This window comes from Aythya fuligula, chromosome 17, assembly GCF_009819795.1.
Source record: "Aythya fuligula isolate bAytFul2 chromosome 17, bAytFul2.pri, whole genome shotgun sequence".
NCBI lineage: Eukaryota > Metazoa > Chordata > Aves > Anseriformes > Anatidae > Aythya > Aythya fuligula.
In genome coordinates, this window is record NC_045575.1 from 686741 (window position 1) to 709057 (window position 22317).

The following is a 22317-nucleotide window of genomic DNA, read 5'->3' on the forward strand; positions in this document are numbered from 1 at the left end:
TCAGGGGACGTCCATCACTGACACCTGTGGTTCTGCTGGTGACTATCCCATCACTAGCACCGCATTATGGCCCAACAGCTGAAAGCTGCTGGATGACCTGGAAGTCATCCAAGGAAACCTCTGTATTATCCCTTAGCAAAAAGCAGGGAGAGACCCCAGCTCAACCTGGCGGATGCAGCCTTCGTGCTGCTGTTCAGAATCACCTGCTGCTGCTCCTCTGCCCCACCTGATGTGCTCAGCCCAGGAACAGTGCTGGTGAGTCACCAGTGGTGCAGCTGCTGGTGACTTAGAAGGACATCTGGGAAGAGACCAGGCACTGTTTGTTGAACAGTTCCTGCCTGTGGCCTACCCCAAAGGGCTGAGGAAATGCCTGGAAGCCCCCTGATTGCCTTTCTCACTTTTGGTGCCTGTGGCTGCTACGTGACCTGAATTCCGCAATGAGCCTTGCCCTCCCTACCCTCTACCTGGCCTCTTTTTTGAGATCCCAGTCTGAAAACATTGTGAATCCCTACCACTAGATACAGCTGTTTCTTAAGCCAAGACACCCTGTTGATTTGTCCTTTTAAACCATTTACCTGCATGAGAATACAGCCCTGCCACAGGAAATCAAAACCTGCAAGGGACTGGCGTTCCTGCCCGAGGGACAGGAGCGGAGCCAGCATCTCCTCATCCCCCTGCATCCCTCGGGCAGAGGGTGCCCAGGGCCACCCACAGGAGCATGGGTGCATGTGGGGTGCAGTGCGTGGGGTGCGTGGGGTGCATGGGGTGCCCTGTGCCCCGGCTCTGCCTGCTCCAGGGGCACCCAGTGCTCTCAAGGGGCTTTCCAGGTGCAGGGGGATTTGTAGCCCAAAGCATCCTTTGTTGCTCTGTGTCAGTGGTGGAGGAGGAGTGCAAGGATAATTTGTGCAGAGGGTACAGCACAGCCCTGATCCGAGAGCCTGCAGAAATGCAGGTCTGTGGTGAACGCAGGCGACCAGTTAAGAGCATTATTTCCACTTTTCATTCAAATGATCATTTCCCTTCTGTGCCCAAGACCCTCTGCAGGGAGTGTGCGTAGCTCTGAGTGATTCTGAGCGGTTGTACCTGGCAGATACGTGAACCCTTCCCTACGATTTTGGAGAGAGGCATCTTTATGGCTGAAACAATAGTCTTCCCTTTTGGAGTTATTTGTTTGCACATGTTCACAGGGAAACAGTTTTAAATGTGGTGATAATGAACATCCAATCAGTTACCATAGTGTTCAGGGATATAGCCATGGCAGTCAATCTGCAATTGCAAATCTGCATATTTATGCAGTTTCATTAATTATGTATTATGCAACATTAATCCCAATAATATGTGTACGCTTGTTCAGTAGAACAGAGAGAAAAGACTAGCCTAGCAGAAGAATTAATCAGAGAGCCATTCACAGATCCCACATCACTTTGGTTTGCAATTACAAGTATTTTTACTTACAAGGTTTTGCATTAGAAAATTAATTTTGCAAGATTTTGAGGTCCCCACGTAGCCACAAAAATTTAAGTTAAGCTATGAAAAATAGCTCCTCCACGTCTTCTGGTAGCAATCACAGTCGAGCACAGGAGGGGCTTTTAAGAGGGATTCCTGTCAAACAGCCTGTTAATTATCTCAGCTTTAAGAAGAAACCAAATTTCCTGGGGCAGGGACTATTTTTTTTTTTTTTTTTTGTACTGTATTTATGCAGCATCTGGATAACAGTGACCTAGCCCACCACTGGGTGCTACAGCATACAAACAATATAATGACTCGGAGCCAAACTAGATAAGTTCTCTAGTTGTCATATCCCTCTTTTTGTCCAAGAGGGAAGACGCTGTTAAGTCAAGAGCTGCTGCTATGATATCTTACAGAAATCCCACCCTCTCCAAAGACAGCTCTGCGTTATGTCTCGGTGCATAAGAGGATTTTGCTCTTACTGCTTTTATGAGTAGTAAAAGAAATTCAGGCAGCATGCAGGAAGAAGAAGAAAAAGAGGCAAGCTTCAAGCACAGAAGTACTTCTGAGGTGCGAGGGTGGGGGCAGAGGCAGGGGCTTGCAGTGTGCCCAGCACAGCAGGACACTGAGCCAGGGGGCCACGCGTGTGGTCCTGCACCGAGCGCTGCCACTGCTGCTGTGCCGTGAGCACGGTGAAGCTTCTTTTTTTCCACAGGCAAACACAGGAACTGGCACCAAGTGAAATTTACTGTCTTTGGACAGCTCTTTGGCCCTTGTTCTCGGCAGCAGGGACAGCTCCCTGGTACAATGTCCCTCAGTAGGACGGAGGACTGCAGCGCCCCGGGCACGCGACGTGGGCACGCAGCCTGCCTGCCCCTGCCTGCCCCTGCCTGCACCCGCACGCACATCGAGGGTGTGTACGATGCTTGAGGGACCCAGTGGTGTTTACCCTGGTAATAGTGACTGATGTATAATGCATGAGCAATGTGTACGACTGATGTAATAAAAAAATATAGGCAGGACATTTAGCTAGGAAAAAATGCAGAAAGGTAATTCCTCACACTGTCGTAATTTGTGACATTGGCTTCAATTTGTTTTCATTAGCGGTTTGCTAATGCATTTATTAGCCATTACATACATACAGCAAAATGATGAGGTTTCCATATCTATATATGCAAATATAATATGTCTGGCACATCTATTGATAGAGTGGGTAAATATCGGGCTAGTTCTCATTATCCCCGTGAGGCTTTTCTGGATTATTTTTTTGGACTTTAATAGAAAGACCACCCACTTTTTTCCAGTGTATTTTATTTCCTATATGTGGATAGCTGGTAGATTGCAAGAACACAGGATCCTTTAAAATAGGCAGAAATACACCAAGAGCTTCAGGCTCTGACAAACTCTTTAGAAAATAGGGTGATTTGGGTCCAGCTGTGTAAATGTTTTCAGTTTCGCTGCTGAGGCCCTGAGTTTGATTTTGTGCCAAGACAAGCCTTGCTCGAGTTGTTTTTGGCAAAGCCTCCTGGCTGAGGAATGTCAGCATCACTTTCAAAATATGATGGTTTGTAATTTGGACCACAGAATGAAAACTGAGCTTCTGGTACATTTTGCCATCATCTAATTACCAGGTCCCCAATTACAGTCAAGGAACAGTCTATGTAGCCTGGCGCACGGGAAGGTTATTCCCATTGTAGGAGATTTCTCCATATACATTTCCCTTAACGCATTCCTGAAGCGTTAACAGTTTTTCAAACCGGCCAGCGCGGGCTGGCGGGCGAGCGCCTCGCGGCCGGCCCCGCTCAGGAAGCGCTCGGCATAAACACGGCGCGGCTCCCACGCTCCCGCGCCAACGCTGCCCCGGCCGGGCTGCCCGAGCACGCGGCCCCGCACCTCCACCACGTCTCGCCTCGCCCCACCACCACGTCTCACCCTGCACCACCACGACTCGCCTCGCCCCGCTGTCCCTTCTCACCCTGCACCGCCGTCAGGTCTCACCTCGCCCCACCACCACGTCTCGCCTCGCCCCACTGCCCCGTCTTGCCCCGCATCATCCTGATGTGCCCCGTGCCAGAGCTGCCCTCGCGTCCCTGTGCTTCCCGTGCGTGGCTCTGTGCAGGGACGGGGACAGTGTGGGATGCTGTAGGGCAGCGGGTCCCTGGCTCTGCTGGCTTCCCACTGGTTTCCAGCTAAACTTTGGGTTTTCCATGAAACTGCTGGCAGAAGCACAGGCCAAAAAGCTGGAGAGTCTGCTGCAGGATGAGCCACTCTGGGCACAGCTTTCCCTGCACCTCGATAGCACATCAGGCCCTAGAGAGTTTGCAGGGGAGCAGACCAGCAGTGAGACAGGTGGAAAGGCGGTGCTGGGCACAAAAGGAGCAGCGGTGGGGTGGAGGCAGGAGGCACGGCACCGCAGGAGCACGCCCGGCCCTGGTGGCTGTGGCCCTGGTGGCTGTGGCCGCGGCTGCTCCGCCAGCTGGGTACAGTGCTTCCCACAGAGGCCACCGATACCTGCAGTGAGCAGGGAGCGCTGATAGATATGCTAATTTCATTATTCATGTACATAATTACAATCTAGGGGTTGGGAAGCTTTTTAGTTAATGACGGTTAAGAGGAAGAATTTACCTAACTTTTGAAATATGCTGTAATATTACTTAACTCCTGAATCACAGAGCCCTGCCTCGCCTCCCCACGGAGCCGCAGTGATGCTCCAGGGCTGTGAGCTGCCTGGTAGGTGAGCGGCTGCCTTGGGGCGGGCAGAGGGAGGGAACGACTGCTGTCGTCCTCTTGCGTGTGTTTGACCTGTTATCAGTGGCTGCTGGCATCCACTGAAAGATGCTCAGAAGTACTGGGAGAAAGTTCTGGATGAGGGACCTGGACCCATCTCTCTCGGGCCATGCCCCAGCCTGACGGAGGCTCGTTCTCACCCGAGGGATGTGCTTCTGCTCAGTGGTGAGTGGCTGGGAAAGCACTGCTCCTGCACCTCCGCATGGGGATGGCTTCTTCACGTTTTCAGCCCAAAAATGTTAATGGAAAGTTCACGCTTCCCAGTTCCCACACTGGTGCTGGCCTTTGGTTCTGCAAAAGAAACTCAGAGCAGGCGGAGGGCGCAGGCAGGGCTCAGCTCTCGGCAGCCCCAGGCCTCTCTCTTCCTTCCTCCTGACCGCCGTGCCCTGGGCAGCTTGCTTCGGTCAAGAATTTTTATAGTTGCCTTTAATTTTGTGTACCTCTGCATTTAAGGTCAATGAAAGCAGGATCTGCTCGATGCCTCTGAAAATCAGACTGACGGTATCTCAGAGGTCAGCCACTTTAAAATGAAAGTGCCCAGAACTAAAAGCCATTTTTGGTTATCTGGCCCATAACCTCTGCATGGTTCTGCGTCCTTCTCCACAGATCGGAGTGAATAATATTAACCTCTCTTGCTAGAGGGCAGAATGGCTCAATCACTGCTTACAGAGTGCTTCGGAGATGAAGCAGATGAGCTGAGAATTATTTTTATTATGAAGACAGGAGCTTTGTAAGGAGCTGCTGGCACCTGCAGCCCTGGCCTTGTAGGAGCTCTGCCCCTCGGCTGCACCCCCCTGGCAGAGGGCTCTGGACTCAGGCACAGCGCAGGGGGGGTGAGGAAGGGGCTGCCCTGGGTGCTGCGAGGGCACCGGGTGGCCTTGGTGCAGCCCCAGCCGGTGCCTGCTGCTGCAGCTCGTGGCTGCCCTGCGAGCAGCCCGGGCGGGAGGCTGCAGCCGGCTGCTGGTGCTCAGAGCTGTCAGCACAGCAGCCGCCCCTCTCGGACCACGTGCTGCATCAACCAGTGCATCATTTCCTTCTCTTGGGAAGTGGGCCTTTATTCTCCCCTAAGTTTTCTAGTGCATTACTCCCGATTTTGCCCAAATGTGCTCTGGTCTCAGCTTTTTTACCCTCTCAGCTTCTGCACCCATCCATTTGCTTCTCCAGAGAGATCCAGCAGCAAATCCCCCGCAGCGTACCTCACCTGGCACATCTTCCCTTTCCCCAGAGGATGACCTTGAGCGTCTGACCTGCGGCGGGGTAAGCAGCAGGCACAGCGCTCAGTGCGGAATGGAGCTGCAGGGAAAAAATGTTGCTTGATAGATAATGTACCCAGAAAGGAAAGCTACCCTTTGCTTGCCCTGAGTAATCACCAAAGACAAATTTGGGTGCATCGTCATTACAAATGCCACCTGCTAATGCAGCTTAAGTGCTAATTCTTGTAGCTATTCCATTGTAACAGCAAGAGGTTTATCTTTAATTGGGTTTCATGCTCTAAATGCTTTGACGACAAAGGTTTGAACAGGTGAGGCATGCCTTATAAGAGCTGAATAAATATCTGTGCAGCATCGAGTATAATTACCCGCTGCCCTGTTCCAGACATTATGAAACAGAAACTAAAGAGTGCCCTGGTTTGGTTGCACAATGCCCCTAATTTTAAAAAAAAAAAAAAAAAAAAAAAAGAAAAAGAAAACAAACACGGATTTTGACTTTCACCCATAGCAATATTGGCTCTTCTCATGACTACTTCTCAGTGTTTAGTGAAAAGATCTCGGGCTCTGATGGACCAAAGGCTGGTGGCCTGGGTCCGCACAGTGCCGGCAGGGCAGGAACAGCGCCTGCGCTGGCTGGGCTCCCTGCACTGCATCGCCAAAAGTGTCAGTAATGTATTTCCCCTCCTTGCTAACACACTTTTAAAATGTTAATACAGAGTAAATTACTTTTCTTTTTATACTTCTTAAAATAAGATTTCTTGCTACAAGATGGTGTTTCTGGCTGTCGTTATTATGTCTCTCCTTTATTACAGCCTATAGTAGATGGACTGTAGAGATCTCATACAGATTTTATAGGAACTATTTTATTTATAAGAATTTTCCTAGTGTTAGATGGATCTGACACATCTGGAGTCCCCTTATCCACTCCCAGCAAAAATGTAAAGCACCCACCATATGTAGCTCTGGCTGTGGGGTTTGGGTACTCTCAGCGAGGCTGGGGCTGAGCATCTCTGGGGCCAGAAGTGTGTGCAGCCAGAGCTGACCCTCTGCTCAGTGAAGTTTGGTATCAGCAGCCCGTGTCCTTAGGCATACGGCTACTAGGAGCAGCTTTTCCCATGGACTGAAGTCCCAGCCATGTACTGGACAGGGGCCCGGCTCTGCTGCCCTCCTCCTGGGTCCCAGCTAGCCGTAGCGCAGCTGCATGCGTGTTTTGCTGTGTTCTGAGGTGTGAAATATCTGCCTCTACAGGTGAAATAGTGGACCACTGATTTTACCCAGGGCAACATACCTTCTTGCATCAAAATTACGTTACCCAAGGAATGCTCTGACACCTTGTGTGAGACCCACAGCCCTGAGAAACGTGGGACGGTGCCACCCCCGTGCTGCCCACAACCCGAGGAGATACAGGGATTGTTTCCCTTGTACAGCAGATTTAATTAAAGGGGTCTCCTGGGCTGCCTGCTAAGGATGGCATTCTGGGTCTGGGCAGGGTAAATTTACAGAGGGACAAGTACACTGCATTCCCTTGTGCTGGGATTTGCATATCACATTAAGGAAAACAAGACAAGCAAAGCAAAATATAAATCACCCAGGCCAGAAAGGTGTACTTTGTTCCTACCCCAGGCAGCAGATTTTTATAAATAAACGAGGAAGAAAATCCAAGAGCCCTTTGAAGTCTTGTTTGGGTTTTGCTCTTGCCACTTTTCCATGGTATTATGGTGACGGTGAGCAACCCAGAGCTCTTTCTGGTCTGTCATTTGACTCATTTTCTCCCTCTCACCATGTGAAGTGGAGGCGGGGAGGACTCAGTGCCTTTACTGGTGCTGGGGGCATGGGGAAGGCACGCAGCAGGCTGGCGTGGCCCTGGGAAGGTGCCAACACAGAGTACCTGCAGGGCTGCTTCCCTGGGGAATGGCAGTGGATCAGCCTCTGCTTTCTGAGCAATCAGCATCGCCACTGCTGGAGACAGTTAGCTGTTTTGCCTCTTAGCTGGCACATCTTCCCCCAAACGTTAGCTGATATTTGGCTACGGCATCTCAGAGCAAGCAAGGACACTAACTCAGGAGATGCTACAACGAGAGACCAAATGAGACTGAAATTGGAGTGTTTGCAACCAGTGCAGAATATGTAAGGGAATTCAGACCAGCAGAGCCTTTAATTCAGGCTGAGATTTTCTCTGCTTGAGGCTATTGGATGTGCCTGAGTTCTCAGCAGAAAGCAGATCATTCATCCTGTAAAATCCTTTCTACCCCCCGCCCCCTCCTTTCTCCTTTCCTTCTTCTTCAGTACAGGTGGGAAGAGCAGAGTGCCGCCTGTATCGTACCTGTGCTGTTAATGTGCCTCGGCTCCAGAATTACACCTGGCGTTGCGGAGTGCCTGGGAAAAGCCTGCTTGTAACAGGTTATGGTTTACCCAGTGACAGAGCAATGCATCCCTGGAATGGCATCCCTCCCCTGGGATTAGTGTCTGAATGTGCTCAGATCCATCAGGGCCGTGAAAGTGCCCTTGCTCAGTAACCGAGAGGCAAATATGTGAGAAATAGGATTGCTTCTATAAATAGCAATGGGCTCATGAGAACATTGTTTATCGCTGTGGTGGGTGGTGTGAAGGCTACCCTCCGCTTTCCAGCAGTGGAGAAATAATACTAGCCTGCTCCCAGCCCATTTATAGCAAATGGAAAAGATAAATGCATTTGGTGGGAATTTTGAATTCCATAAAGGCTTATTCATTGTTTTTAGTCCTCACTTGCTTTCCCAGTGAAGACTAAATCACCCATCAATCATACCCGCTAAGCTTCTTCATGTCTCTCATCCAAATGCTTGCAGAAATGCCCACAACGCCAAACCCCACCAAATTCAGATCCCTCCAACTGAAGGAGTGTATCACTGCTCTCAGACTCCTCTTTCTGGGAAAAAATAGCTGTTCCTTGTTCTATTTCTGGGTGACTCCGTAGGCACCTCCCATGGATGCACTGTTATGTTTTCTGCTAAAGCACATTAACATCTCCAGAGAACTCTAGTTGTCAGCTAAAGCCCCAAACAGTTATGTGCATGCTGAATTTTAAGCACCAGAGTCAACAGCGTTAATCATGCGCTTAAAATGAAGCACTTTCGTAAGTCTGCAGGATCAAGGTCTTAAACTGTAAGATCCTTGGAGCAGGGTCTTTCATTGTGTGTGTAGAGATTAGCATTCAAATAAAAAACATTACTAAGAACTGCCCAAACAGTCACGATAATACCCTGCTCTTTGAGGAAACACAGTCAATGGGTATTAGTGCAGGAGGCAGCCGGGGCAGGAGGATTGTGAGCCTGTCAGTGGCTTCTCGGCTGTGCTATCGCGTTTCTTGCTGTCCCTGGCGCTTCCCTGGCCCCTCTGCCTGTTGTATAGGTTCCTAGATGCTTGCTGTATGGTAGATGAATTAAGTTATCCTTTCCGGTAAGTGCATTTCTCAGTCACATTGTTCGCCAAAGGAGCTGTGAAATCCTAGCAGCATTTCCTCTTGTGCATAATGTCACATTTCCCAAGCTCTTCTCCCTCTTGCCTCCCTTCCATCAGTCTTGTGTGCAGAGCTGAATATGCCCACGAGCTAAGGCACAAAATATGCATGATATGCTCCATCATGTAGGACCAAATCATTTGCTCCCTCTATAAATCTATAGCCAAATCACTTTGTTTCCACATAAGAATCTCACGCTGTGTAAAACTAAAGGAGGAAATAATCATGTGTCTGTTGAGATGTTTATCTCCATCATTTGTAGTCCTACTAGCTCCTCGGCTTTTAATGAGGGAAGGAAAAAAATCGTCCTCCCCTCCCGTAGCAAAGGTTTTGCAGAAGGAAATGCAAATGTGTTCCCCTCCCTTAGTTCGCCGTGTTGCTGTAAAACAGCAAACTTAATAAATCCTGCACAATTGGGCACAAGTCTTGTTTCCTTAAAAGCGATGTTCTCTATAATTGTCTATGACACAACAAGCTACATATTAGTTATTTTTCCCTTAGTAGATCATCAGAGCACAGTGAAGCATTGCAGCTGAGGTAATTGAATGTCTTCTTTAAAACAATATGCTGCAAAAAGTCTCCTGACAAGTTCCAGTGTCTTATTTTAAACAAATAATTCCACGCGTTGCGGGGGGCTGTCTCCATAGGGGAGGGCGCATTTTGGGCTGTCAACAAATGGGCACTTGCTGTCTGATGCCTGAGCATGCCAGTGCGCACTCAAAGGCTGACATTTCGGGAAAGCCTAGCATAGGTGAGAAATGCTTTAATTCATGCTAACCCCGTGGATTGAAGCCAGAGGGGGACTTGTTTTTCCCATTGCTCCCATAACCTGCACTAACGGGTGCGCTGTGCTGCCTGTGCTCACCCCTTCGGGTGCTGCCCTGTGGCCGGAGCCTGGCGGAGCCCCTGGGACACCGCCTCTGGCTTGTGAGAGACTCCCTCTCAATGTTCACATCTTTGTGATTTTAAAATGGGAAAAAGGCTGAAAGGGAAAGTTTTTAATTAATGCTGATGACGATGACTCTGCCAGCAAGATCCACACAGTTCGGTTCTTGGTGTAATGTCAGAAATGCTGCTGTGAGCTCCCTGAAAGTGCGGTGTGCTGCTGCCAGCCCTACCACTGCTTATCTCCTCTTGGTCTCAGGCAGCAAACTTTCCCATCTTCTGCTCAGGAAGAGAGGAGTGAGTATGGACTTCTGTCCTCCGCAGCTCTCCATGGGGGTTTCAAGCCACCCACTAGCCCAGAAGTTGGATGAAGGCTTCTGACACCACATCACGGGCTTCATAGCAACAAGAGCGACAAAAATGGGTGGGAAAGAATTAAAATAAAATAGAAAAATGTCAGAGCACCAGTCCTAGGCTTGGTGGTTTGCAAGAGGCTGGACAAGGTGCTGCTGCTGCAGGCTGTGTTCATAGAAGGGGGACAGGAATCACATCTGTCAGACCATGCTTGGTGCCAGGAGGCTTCCCCTGGGGTGTTCTCTGCCTGACTCCACGCTCCCAGCAACTCCGTCCCCCCAAGCCCACCCGGCTCCACGTTGCATCCAGCAGCACAGCTGGGGCAGGGGTGCAGCCAGCACCATGGGGCCGCGGGGGCTGTTGCTGTGCGAGGAGCATCGTGTGCTGCCCCGGGGCTGAAAACCCTCCATGTGCAGCTGGGAGAGAAGTGAGCCCAGAGCCTTCCAGGAGCATCTGTGCATGTGTCCCCATGCGTGTTTATGCATTTGCATGTTAGTACAAATGTAGTTTTATGTTCTTGAAAGGCTATATTCTCTCTTTAAAGTGTGACATTTTCTGGAAGGAATTTCAAAGGGCTTTGTGCAAGGTGTTAAACAAGCTCTTAAATAAAATTGAAACAGAGAGAACTGAAGTAAAGTGAACATTTAAAAATGTATGTGTACATTTAATTAGTCCACGAACAGTGATAATATGAACTGCTAAGACACATTTATTAAAACTAATGCAGGACAAAAATATATCTTAAAATTTTGATGTGATAAAAAGACTGTTTAAACATAAAAAAGCTTCCCTGTAGGGTTGTTTTTTGGATATATATATATTTTTCTTTTATGCGTGTCATAAATCCTGGGAAAGAATCATTCATTTTCTTTTCTTTTCTTTCTTCTTTTTTTTCCTTCTCTTTTCTTTTGCTTCAGTCCCTTGCACTCTTATTTTACTACTGAGAAGAAAGTAAGAGGCAAAAACCATGACAGTTTTCCTTGTTTTCAAAATTTGTGTTTAAGTTGGATATGAAAAATTTAAAATGTTGTGAAAAAATGTACACTGAAAAGTCATTAAGTAAGCCTAATGTTTTTCCACCCACCGAAGAAGAGCATCCCAGCGTGAGGCTGCATGCCCCAGCGCCGTGTGCCGGCGCAGCTCCGCTCCCCGCACTCTCCGCAGCCGGAACCCATCCTGTCGGCGCACCAGTAATGTATTCCACTGATTGCGGGCATAACTACCCATCCCACGAGGAAATTTAACCGTAATGCTAGCGCTATTGCAGCAACGGAGCACAGGAAAGAAAATATATTTTCTTGTTTTGTTAAACATGTAATCAATCCCTCACATACTCTCACTCTTGTTGTCCTTTTAATTACTTTTTGCTGTTGCAGCTCAGTCTGAGCACACAAACTGTAAAAAAAATGCCGCTTGCATTAGCTAATGAGAGTTATCCAGCAACTAATTTCTGCCCTGGCCCACTTCTGCGTATGCCAGCCAAGGTCTCTGCTGGAAAACCCGGCTGCATCACCGCTTACCTGGGGTCGAGCGAGACGCGCCATGCGCCTTCCTGCAGGGCCCACTCATGGGAGCCCCTTGGCACCTCCGGGAGCCTCCCGGTACCGCTCGGCATCAGGTCTGCAGCTCTGCAGGCCGGTCCTGCAGCAAACCCCCCTCCTGAGCTCCCCTCCTGCTGAGGGAAGGGGCTTGAGGCCACCCTGGCCACAAAAAAGGCGAGTATTTGATAGCTGGCGAGCAGCCCACGGCCCGAGGGCTGTGCCGAGGCGGGGGCAGGCAGGGGACTACATGGGCCAACGCAGGGACCTGGCCGTGGTGCACACCCATTGAGCCGCACGAGCTCCTCTGAGTGCACCAGCCTGATTTGCTTACCTACGCAATTATTTTTATTTGCTGTTTGCTAATCCTGTTAACGGAATGGAAAAAAGAAAAGACTAATTCGCTTTAACTCCAATGACTTGTTAATAATTGATGTATTGACGAGAGCAGGCTGCCTGATGACCTTAAACAACCACCCAAATCCTGTGTCGAACTGTTTGACCTTTTAAGCCAGTTCACATTCTTCCTGCAGAAGAAACCAGTGTCCACTTTGATTTAGTGCAGGAAAATCCCCCTTAACCTTCAGGTGCCGGTGAGGATGTGTTTAATTTACAGTAAAGCCAAGTCATGATCAGCAGGAGAATGAAAAAGTCCTTTTGTGGTGGAAAGTTATTACCACCCCTTCCACAGTGATGATCTCTCGAGCTCAACAAGCCAATACCTCTTTAATTATTGAAAAGAAGCCTTCAACAAGAGGATGTGCAGCTACCAGGCTGCGGAAACAGCAGCCACGGACTCAGCTTGTGCAAAACCCCAGCGCGGGGCTGAGCAGCAGGACTTGTACTCCTTGCCCTGCTGCTGGCTTTGCAGGAACCTCTCCTCTCTGCAGGGATGGTTGCACTTCTCGTGCGTGTCCCTGCCAGCAGCTGCCCTCTGATTTGGCCCTTATGAGGGACGGATGGATGGGGGGATGGATGATGCAAAGTGCGTAATGCTGAGCAGCCTGCCATTGCTTGCCTCTGCGCAAGTGCAAGAAGAGTTCTGCCTCTGCCTGCGAATCCCAGGATCTCCATCAGTCTCACCAGGACACAGGAGGGGCAGATGCAGCCATTAGGACGGGAAGCACTCAGACCCGATCCGGGGCACCTCGCAGGGCACTACGGCACTTGTCCGAGCTTAGCCAACACTTGGCTGTTTGGGAAAGCACCCATCGGAGGGCTGCACTAGGGCACTACTGTCTGCGATCAGCGGGGAATTGCTGGCCAACAACTGAACGTCTTCAAGTTACCAGAAGGGCCAGAAGCTCAATTCTCTGGGACGCAGCCCAGGGACAGAGGCTGGACAGCGGGTGCACAGCCCGGCCCTTGCTGGTTGCTGGGCTCTGAGCAGGGCAGGCACCTTCCCCAGTGCACACTGACACTGGGAGCGTGACACCCATCCCTCGGGCAGCACAGAGCGGCACGGTGCTCTCGTGTGTGCTCCCCGAGTGCTCCCGGGGGAGCCAGGCTTCCAGCTGCCGACACACAGAGGCGACCCTGCTGTGGTCAAGCCCCTTGCTATGCTTCCTCCGTTATGCCAGCAGGGAAGGCACGCTGTATAAAGACTGCTCTGCAATTATCAGTAGGAAAATTTGAGACTTCACCAGGCTGCTTAATTAAGCCCCCATGTGGCCTCTTGGAGATTCATCACACTGCACTGAAAATTGTTCCCACCACCCTCGTGCCTCCTGGAAGGGTAAGGAGCACCAGGAGAGCCTTTGTTTAGGATTTTTGGACCTTGGTGGCTCAGCAGGACCCTGGAGCTGCAGAGAAGTCCCAGAGTTTTGCACCGCTGTGCCATACGGTGAGGGCGGTGGGGGTGCAGGGGCAGCCCAGTCTGGCAGGAGGGATGCTGATTTAGTCTGACGGGAACTGGTTTGCTCAGCCCTGTAGGAACAGCTATCTTCACTCCTTTTGTCCCTGCCTCAGGGTGACACCAAGGAGCGGGCATGCTGTGCCGATCCCGAGTGCGTGCCGCTCCTTTTCTCCAGGCCCGCCGCTGGAGGCTGGAGCTGGCGCCCAGGGGAGAAGCAGAGCACCGAGCGGGGCCCTGCGTGGGCACAGCTGGGGCCCTGCGTGGGCACCCACGGGCGCGGGGTGGCGAGCAGCAGGGGAGGGCGCGGGGAGCCGCGGGCAGTGGCTGCGCACCCGCCAGGCAGCCGGCCCCGGCCCGCGCCTCGCCAACAATCGCCGCATTGTCTGCAGGTCTGCTCCAGCCTCCGACCTGGCCGTGAAGCTGGAGGCAGCCTGTCAGCAGGGGAAGCTGGAGAAGGCGGCTTTGTAGAACCGAGAAACTCCTCCACCACAGAGCCTGCTAGCTCATTTACATACTCCTAGTTTAATTCTCCTAGGGTATGCAAATATATGCAAACAGCAATCCAGAGAGAGTCAGAAATAGCACAGAACATTAAAATCACCCTACTTGAATATTGTTTTATGCAAACGATGTACGCACGCAGTGTGTAGCTGATTTAAATAGAAGCAATGTCAGCATGGCAGTTATTTACCCTTCCAATGATCTTAGCAATTTTTTTTATTAAACTTATATAAAATATATTGAACAGGCACCAAGAACACAGAGAGTATTTTAATGTTAGCCTTAACTAACACTAAGGAAAGGGCAAACTTTTGCAGCTGGCTATGCACAAAGGGCAGTTAAGTGTTTTTTTTTTTTTTTTTTTTTTTTTTTTTTTTAATCATTTGCCATTTGCACGAACGGTATGCAATTTGTAAGCCCGAACGCTGCTGGTATTGATTATCTGAACGCCATTTCTGGCACCTCGGAGGGAGAGCAGACCCGGGGAAGGGCGCATTGCTGCGGGCTCGCTGTGGGCTCGGTGCGAGCTCGCGGCGCTCCCCGCCTGGTTTCGGGAGGCGGCGGCTCCTCGGCGAGCGGGGGCACCGCACCCGGGGGGGGGCTGCGGCCCCGGGCCGGGCTCCGGGGGCTTCGCCCCGCCGCACGTGGGGAATCGCCCCAAAGACCCCATCTGCGCGGGCCGGGGCCGGGAGGGCTGCTCCGGCCTCGCTGCGGGGAGGAGCGAAGTGAAACCTCCCCGGGGATTCGGGAGGGCAGCCGAGCGAGATTACGGCATCCTCCGAAAATGTGCTTGCTCGGGAGGGTTCGTGCGGGCCGGGCCGGGCGCCAGCGGCGGCGCAGGCAGCGGAGCGGGGCCGCGGGGGCTCTGCGGGGCGCCGGGGCCGCGATGGGGCCGCGCCCGAGCTCCCCCCCCCCCGGGACGGGAGCTCCGGAGCCGGGCGGCCGCGGGGCCCCGCGGCGGGGGGCAGCGAGGGGGGCACCGCCGGGAGCCCGAGCACGGAGGAAATGAAGGGAGCGAGAGGGGGAGCGGGAGGCGAGGAGAGGGAGCGGGGCGAGCAGATGGCTCCGTGCATCCCGCGACAGACACCGCGTGTGCTCCGGCGGCTGCGCGTCGCGGAGCTTCTCGTCCCCGGCCCCGCCGAGGGGCCAGCCGAGCGCTGAGCCGAGCGGCCTTTCCTCCTAATTAAATATCCAGGGCGTGACGGATGAGCCCCGCACCGGACCCAGGGGATGCCACCGGCCCAGGGACACCCCCAGCACGGCCCCCGGGAGGACATCCCTGGCCCAGGGATGCCCCGCTCTGGCACAGTTTGGGGGACACCAAGTCCGATTCCAGGGCTTTTGCTCACTGTTTCACCATAAAATAAGTGGCCCCGAAGTCCTCTTCTGCAGTAGGAGTTCTGCCAGATGCCTCCATATGAGAAACCTCAGAGCTGAATCAGGAGTGGACACAAGAAGGCATGTTGCTCTTCAATTTATTTTAACTATCATTGTGCCAAGCTATTTGAATGATTACGTCTGCAAGAGAAATTACTGTACAGTATAATTTTTTCAATCAAGCTCACAATTGCATTTTATCACTCATTCTGTTAAAGATATGTTAGAGGTTTCATTTTTGCTTCTAAAGCCACATCTCTGCGGAGGCCGTAAAACATCTAATTTTTAAATACATTTAGAACAAAAAGGTTCTGAAGGCGCCGAGTGAAATATCAGGCGTCTGTGCCAGTCTGAAGGGGAGCATGTTGCAGCAGGCAGCGCTGAGCTGGAAGTCACATTGCATTACCACCACGTGTCAAGTGCTGCCAGCAGCCCGGGGAGGACCCGCAGCAGCCGCGCTCACCCACGTGCCTGCGTACAGATGCCGGTGCTGGGAGCAGCTGGGCTCGGTGCTCAGCAGGCTGTGTGCTCGAGACCCCACGTAGCCCACAAGGAGAAGGCATGACGGTGCTGGATGTGACCTTAGGGGCTGTGGAGGCTGCAGGAGCCCATGGCAGAAGCACAGAACAGAGCTGCTCTGCTCTCTCTGGGTGAATGTCGCTGTCTGTGTACGAGTAACCCGGCCTTTGGGGCTGCAGGCATAGGGGATTACCGTTAGCTGTGTTAGACAAGCATTGGTACATTTTGTATGCTGCCTAATTTACAGTTTACATACTTCCTCCTCGTCCAGTCTGCTGGCACTTGATGGCCTTTCAATATGTGTGTGCACTAGAACTGGGTCACCGTGCGGCTGTTGGAAGCAGCATTTAACATAGCACCCACTGCCCTGTTCTGTTGGGTGTGTTGGAGCAAGCAGAACAAAACAGTTTGGTTCTCTCGTGTCGAAGGCTTGGCTGCAAAAGAGATTCTGCAGCCCCTGGGTGCTGAGCGGCATTCTGGGGGAAAAGAAGTGCCTGGCTGGTGCTGAAAAAACACTGAAAGTGTAAGAGAAGTTGTCTGGTCATGGTGGAATTACCCCTGGCAGGGGTCCTGCCCCACGCCTGCTTCACTCGCATCCCACTCCAGCTTCGGGGGCCCCGTGCTGGTTCCCTGCCCAGAGCCGATTTTCTCCCCTCCAGCCCGTGGTGATTCGGGAGCAGCTCGTGGCCGCTGAGTGCCTGCGGGCTGCCTGGTGCCTGCAGCTGCGCTCACGGGGCTGCCCTGCCAGCTGGAAAGCTGCAGCCTTGGGAGCTAGCATCGTGCTCCTGTGTCGTCCTTTAAATTGTTTTGGGGGTGGGTGCTCCACTGCTTGTTTCTGGCATTTCTATCATTTCCCAGATTTCCAGCTTCCTTACTAGCAAGGCGAGCCTAAATTCCGAGCCTTGCAGGGCCCTTCTGGGCTGCACGGGGCCTGTGCTTTGTCCATCTATGTTTTTTCTCATGATGAAAGCCAACCTTGGTGCTGAACAGAGGGGCTGAGAGGCTTTGCTCTTGTTTTCAAAAACAGCGTAAGATGACAGAGGGCTGACGGGCTGCACTGACCGGGGCTGCGAGCGGTTCGAACGCCGTCACAACTGGGCAGAGCCACTTTTGGGAAGGGTTTGCTTTGCCCAGACAAGTGTTCTGCTTGGAGGCTGTGTGGGAAAACCACCTCAAAACCCTCCTGGCAGGGATATGGCCGGGCTGGGCTGCCATGAGCTCTCCAGGGGCATGGGCAGCGCTGCCCCTGCTGCTGGGGCCGTGGGGCTGGAGGGGGCAGCCCGGGACCTGCCCGCAGCCAGGGGCTGTGCCCCGACACGTGTAAACGAGCAGCTCCGAGCTGGGACCATCCCGGGCGTCAGGGAAAGAGGGTAGCCTCTCCGAGAGACCAACAACAACAATTATCAATGTAGATGTTAGTGTTTTTATCACTCGAAGCCTTTGGAGTGGTTTTCAATTGGGACCCGGTGTTTATTCAGAGAGATCCTTGCTGCTGTGACCTTCCTGAACTGCCACATTCCTTTTAATTATGATTGGCAGCTCATGGAAATTTGGGCCCGTGATTGGCAGCTGAAGGAACTTTCTTCCTTCCCACAATTCTTCAGGTTCCTTCCCATCAATAGACATAATGTTGGCTACTTTTCTGGGATAAATAGCAACCTTTGCCCCCCTCCTTTATTTGGCAAACGCTCAACACTTCATTCTTTTCAGAAAGCCCCTTGGAATGCAGCTGAGAAGGGCCTCAGCAGCGCTGCCCTCCTCCTCTCCTCCTCGGCTTCTCCTCGGCTTCCCTCCTCCTCCTCCTCCTCCTCCTCCTCCTCCTCCTCCTCCTCCTCTCCTCCTCCTCCTCTCCTTCTCCTCCCTCCGCTCCTCACCGCCCGGCTGGGACTTTTGTGCGAGAGCAAACAAAGGCTCATTGGCAACACTTCTGGATTTCATTTCAAAATACATTTGTCACTCTGGAATAAAATAAACTGATTTTTTTTGCCTTTTTTTTTTTTTTTTCCTTAACTCCTCCCTCTCAGGTTTCCCCGCAAGCAGCTCTGGTACTGGAGCTGTTGGACAAATATGTGCAAAGGGCAAATGAAGGCGCGTGCTTGCTCCCAGGTCAGCTCACTTTGCTCTGCTGGGGTGCACAGCGACTTCCACGCTCAGTGTTCTCAGGCAGCCGGGGGGTTCAAGAGGGAACAGATCCTCATGGATCCTCACAGCTCCTCACGGCTTCTGGGGGCTTCCTGGGGCTGCGGGAGGAACCAGCCCTTGCCTCAGCCTCCTGAGCTCAGCCAGCACCCAGCGACCCGCAGCCCGACCACACTTTTTATCTCCTTTTCAAAACCACCAAGGTGATGTAAAAGCCCAGATCACAGCCAGGATGCTCTGGCTCGTGGGCAGCGCTGTCAGTGCCGCTGGATGGGGAGCTGGGGGAGGTCCGGGGGTGCCTGGGGCAGGGGCTGTCCTGCCACGGCCATTCCCTGCCCGGGCAGGCACCGCTCGCTGCGTTGCGGCGAGTAAATGAAGCTCAGCCCCGGCTCCTGAGAGCTTCTTGCTCTGAACAATAGGCAGCCACAGAAGGATTTGGGAAATGATGAAGAGAATACTTGAAGGTTGTATTTGGGAGGAATGAGGAGGCTCCCAGGCTGCAGAAATTGCTTGTGTGCACAATGCAGACACTCACACTTTTCCATCAGCCCCAAACCCAAGTGTTTTAAAGACTGATGAGAGACCTCGAGATTTTCTGTCATCCTCGAGAGCAGGCACAGCCCCAGCACCACGCCCCCATGGGAGAACTTCATTAGTGTCGGGTGGGGAAATGCTGGGAGAGGGGACAGGGAGAAAACTGCACCGGGAACAATTATTTACTGTTAAATATGAAAGGAGCTATTTCAAAAGGACATTTTTCCCCAATTGTTTTAATGCTCCTGTCTGTTTCATTCTAAACTGTTTCACAGTGCAGGAATTGCTGAAAACTTTAAAAGTAACTGATACCGACAGTTAGCAACTTTTACTGGGGAGTTCTGTCATTTAAATGCAATTTAAAATTTCATAAGTTTTTCTTTTTTTTTAATTATAAAATAAGACCCATTTTATCCATTTTATGAATTTTCTTCTTCTAAGAAACCTCTCCTTTTTGGAAATGCAAAGCAAACTCACAAAAGTTCTTTTAACGTTGAGTAGATGTTTTGCAGCCAGATATCTTGACAAGACAGTTGCAGGAAGTTAGTGAGATTCACAAAAATTTGCTCAGTGATTTTTTTTTTCCCCTTCCTTTACAAGCTCTTGATAGTTGTTCTCTGGTAAATACAATTTTTATTTTTTATTTTTCAAAGTTTTGGTTAACTTCCAAGCATCTGGGTTGATTCTGTCTCTTAATTCTGTGATTTATGGGGTTAAAAAAAGCAATGTCCATTTACAGCTGGCTGCTGGGCACGAGGTGGGTTGGCTTGGCCCCCCAGGCCACCCCCGGTGGCTGGCTGTGCTCGGGGGGCTCTCGAGGGCGGCAGCTGGGGGAGGGCTGCAGCGGGTGCCCGTTCTTGTCACGTCCCCTTAGCACAGGGCAGGCACTGCAGGTGCGAACACATGCAGGAGGAAAAGCAGCAGCGCGGACGGGCGCTGAGATGTTATTAATGGCAGCGCGTCTTCCCCGGTGTTATTTGCAGTACAGGAACTGTGCAGAGCCACAGCCACAAGAGCCAAAAAGGGTCTCTTGCATAACCCCGTCTGCTTCCGCCCCAGGCAGGATTTTGTTCTCAGGTCCAGGCCCTCGCAGCACTGCATTTCAAAGAAACCTGGCCCCAGCTGCTCCTGGCCAGGGGCTGAGGTCTGGCTGCAGAGGAAGCCAGGCGGGCTCAGTCCCGGCCACGGGGGCTGCCGGCCACGGGGATTTACAGTGCAATAAATTGTGTTAATTGGTGGCAGATACCGAGGAGGCGATCTGGGAATTGGTTTCCTACGGCAAACAAACATTCTGTGCATGTGAAGCGAGCTGCTCTCGTGTTGGTGACACCCAGCAGAGCGTCTGGGGCCAGGCTGGGCTGTGCCCTGTGCCCTGCGCTGCCGCTCCCTGCAGGCACATGCCCGTGTCCCCCATGTCCCCTGCTGCCAGACCTGCTGCTTGCTCTCGTCCTTTCCCCATGTCCCCGTCCTGCTTGAGGCGCTGCTTTCTCCCTGCACGGCTGCAGGAGTAGCAGAGATTTGTGCCCCCTCTGCTACCTGCCTCTGCCCCGCACAAACGCCTTCTGAACACCTGCAAGCAGATCCAAGGGCACAGGAACCAGCAACAGAACTCCTCATGAGTTCATCGCTCACAATCATTCATGAGCTCTGCCAAAGGCTTTCTGCGTTTTGGGTAGTTGATATGAGCTCTTGCCAGTATCCGTCCTGATCCACCCGGTGCTGAAAGAGCCGTGCCGGCAGCGGGCCCTGGCCATGAGCAGGGAGGGGGAAGCTCCCCCCAGGCAGAAGGCCTTCTTCGCACAACTTTGAGGAATGTCATTATCCCACACTTCTGTCAGATTGGGTTGAAATCTGCCAAGAGATTAAGAAGTTATTACAGCAGACATGTAGCCAGGTACAGACAGGCATGGACAGCCCGATCACATAAATTGCATTTCATTAGAAAACAAAGCTAAAACCATGCTGGATCTCACCTTCCTCTCCACACAGCTTAATCTTCCTTCCCCTTTCCATGCCTGTGCTCACTGGACAGACTGGTTTCAGTAATCTCTGATTGCTTCCAACTCTTCTCTGAACTCTTTCTGGCTCGGCTCTGGCCCATGATGGCAGAGCAAGCAGTCCTGCCGGCGCTGTTCCTGCCCATGGAGCTTTGTGGGGAGTGGGAATGCTAAAACAGAGCAAGCGAGAAGCAGAAATAAGGAATAAGAAATAAGGGCAGCAGAGAGGGAACATAGAAACATTGCTTAGGTTCTTGTGGATGGGACCAAGAAGGCGAATGCCCACGTGGAGCTGGTAGTGAGGGATGTGGGGTGAGCAGGAGGGGTGCAGCTGTGTGGGTGGCCGAGGGACCCAAAGAAGCCGTGAGCCTGCCAGTGCACGGGAGAGCCGGCCTGGTGCAGGGGTGTGGGGAGGGCTGGAGTGGTGCGGACTTTTGGGTGCCAGGGCTCTGCGCTGCCTGGTGTTGGAGGAGAGGGGTGCTGGAGCCAAGGCTGGCTGGGGCTCGGCTGGCAGTGCTGAGCTGGTCACTGCAAGGCTGGCTACGAACACACAAACAGACTGGCTGCTCCCAGAGCAGGCATCCTCCCTGCATGGTGCTGGAGGGCGTGCAGGATGCGGGCTCTCTGGAGATGCTCTGGTGCAACGGGCAGGGAGCATCCCAACGGCACGGGGCGGCTGCTGGCACCTCCGCCAGCTGCACACCCGCAGAGCCACAGCAGCTGTGCCCAGGGGGATGTCCTGCCCCTGCCCCTGCCCTGCCCTGCCCTGCCCTGCCCTGCCATCCTGCCTGTCCTCGCCACAAACCCTGCATCTCGGGTGCCGGCACAGCTGCGTGTTGGCTTTCTGCCCGCTAATGAATCAAGTCAGCTCCGAGTTCATCTCTTTGCTTTGTTTTGCAGGGTTAGTGTTCTTGGTTCCTGGAGAAAGCCAGGCCACAGCAGAGGTGATGCCATTGAGGGTGGGGGTCAGTGGCTGGGCACAAAGGATCAGCCCCACCAGCCCCAGGGACTGTGGGGTTGTCCCAGTTTTCCTCTCAGGAATGAGCAGTTGGTGAGAACCTTAAGGGAGGCAGCCAGCAGGAGGGAAAGGCAGAGCAGGACAGGACGTGGCCTGGGGAGGGCTCAGTGAAACTGGGTTTGCTCTTATCCGAAAGTGAACGGTGTGACTGTCCCCTAATGCTGTGGTAAGGCCAGAAGGTGCCTGGGTTTGTGCTGTGCAAAGTGCTGAGTAGGGTCAGTGGTCCAGGCACGCTGGGTCGTGCAGTCTTGGCAGAATAAACAAGAAGATGCAGAGAGCCACTGCCTCAGCACCAAGACGGCCAGGGCTGGTTTGGCTTAGCTAATTGGAGAAAGAATAGAGCGATCCTGCAGAGAATCAGCTCACGCTGCGAGGGTCTGGTGTCAGTGAGGAGAATGGGACTACTGGTCCTTGTTTAATGAAGGAATTTCCTTGCAAAGAGGCAGAGAGTGAAAAGAGCAAAGGTGATGCTGGCCCTTGGCGATCCCGGCACACATGTGCAGGATGACTCTCATGACCCCTTTTGTGCAGCATCTCTCGGTGTGAAACTGCATCGGGCGAAAGGCTAAGAAAAGCAATGAGGAAGAGGAGGGTTTGTGCTCCAGCGTGGCCAGCAGTCCTAGCCACGGCTGTGTTCCTGCTGTGCCAGGCACTGCT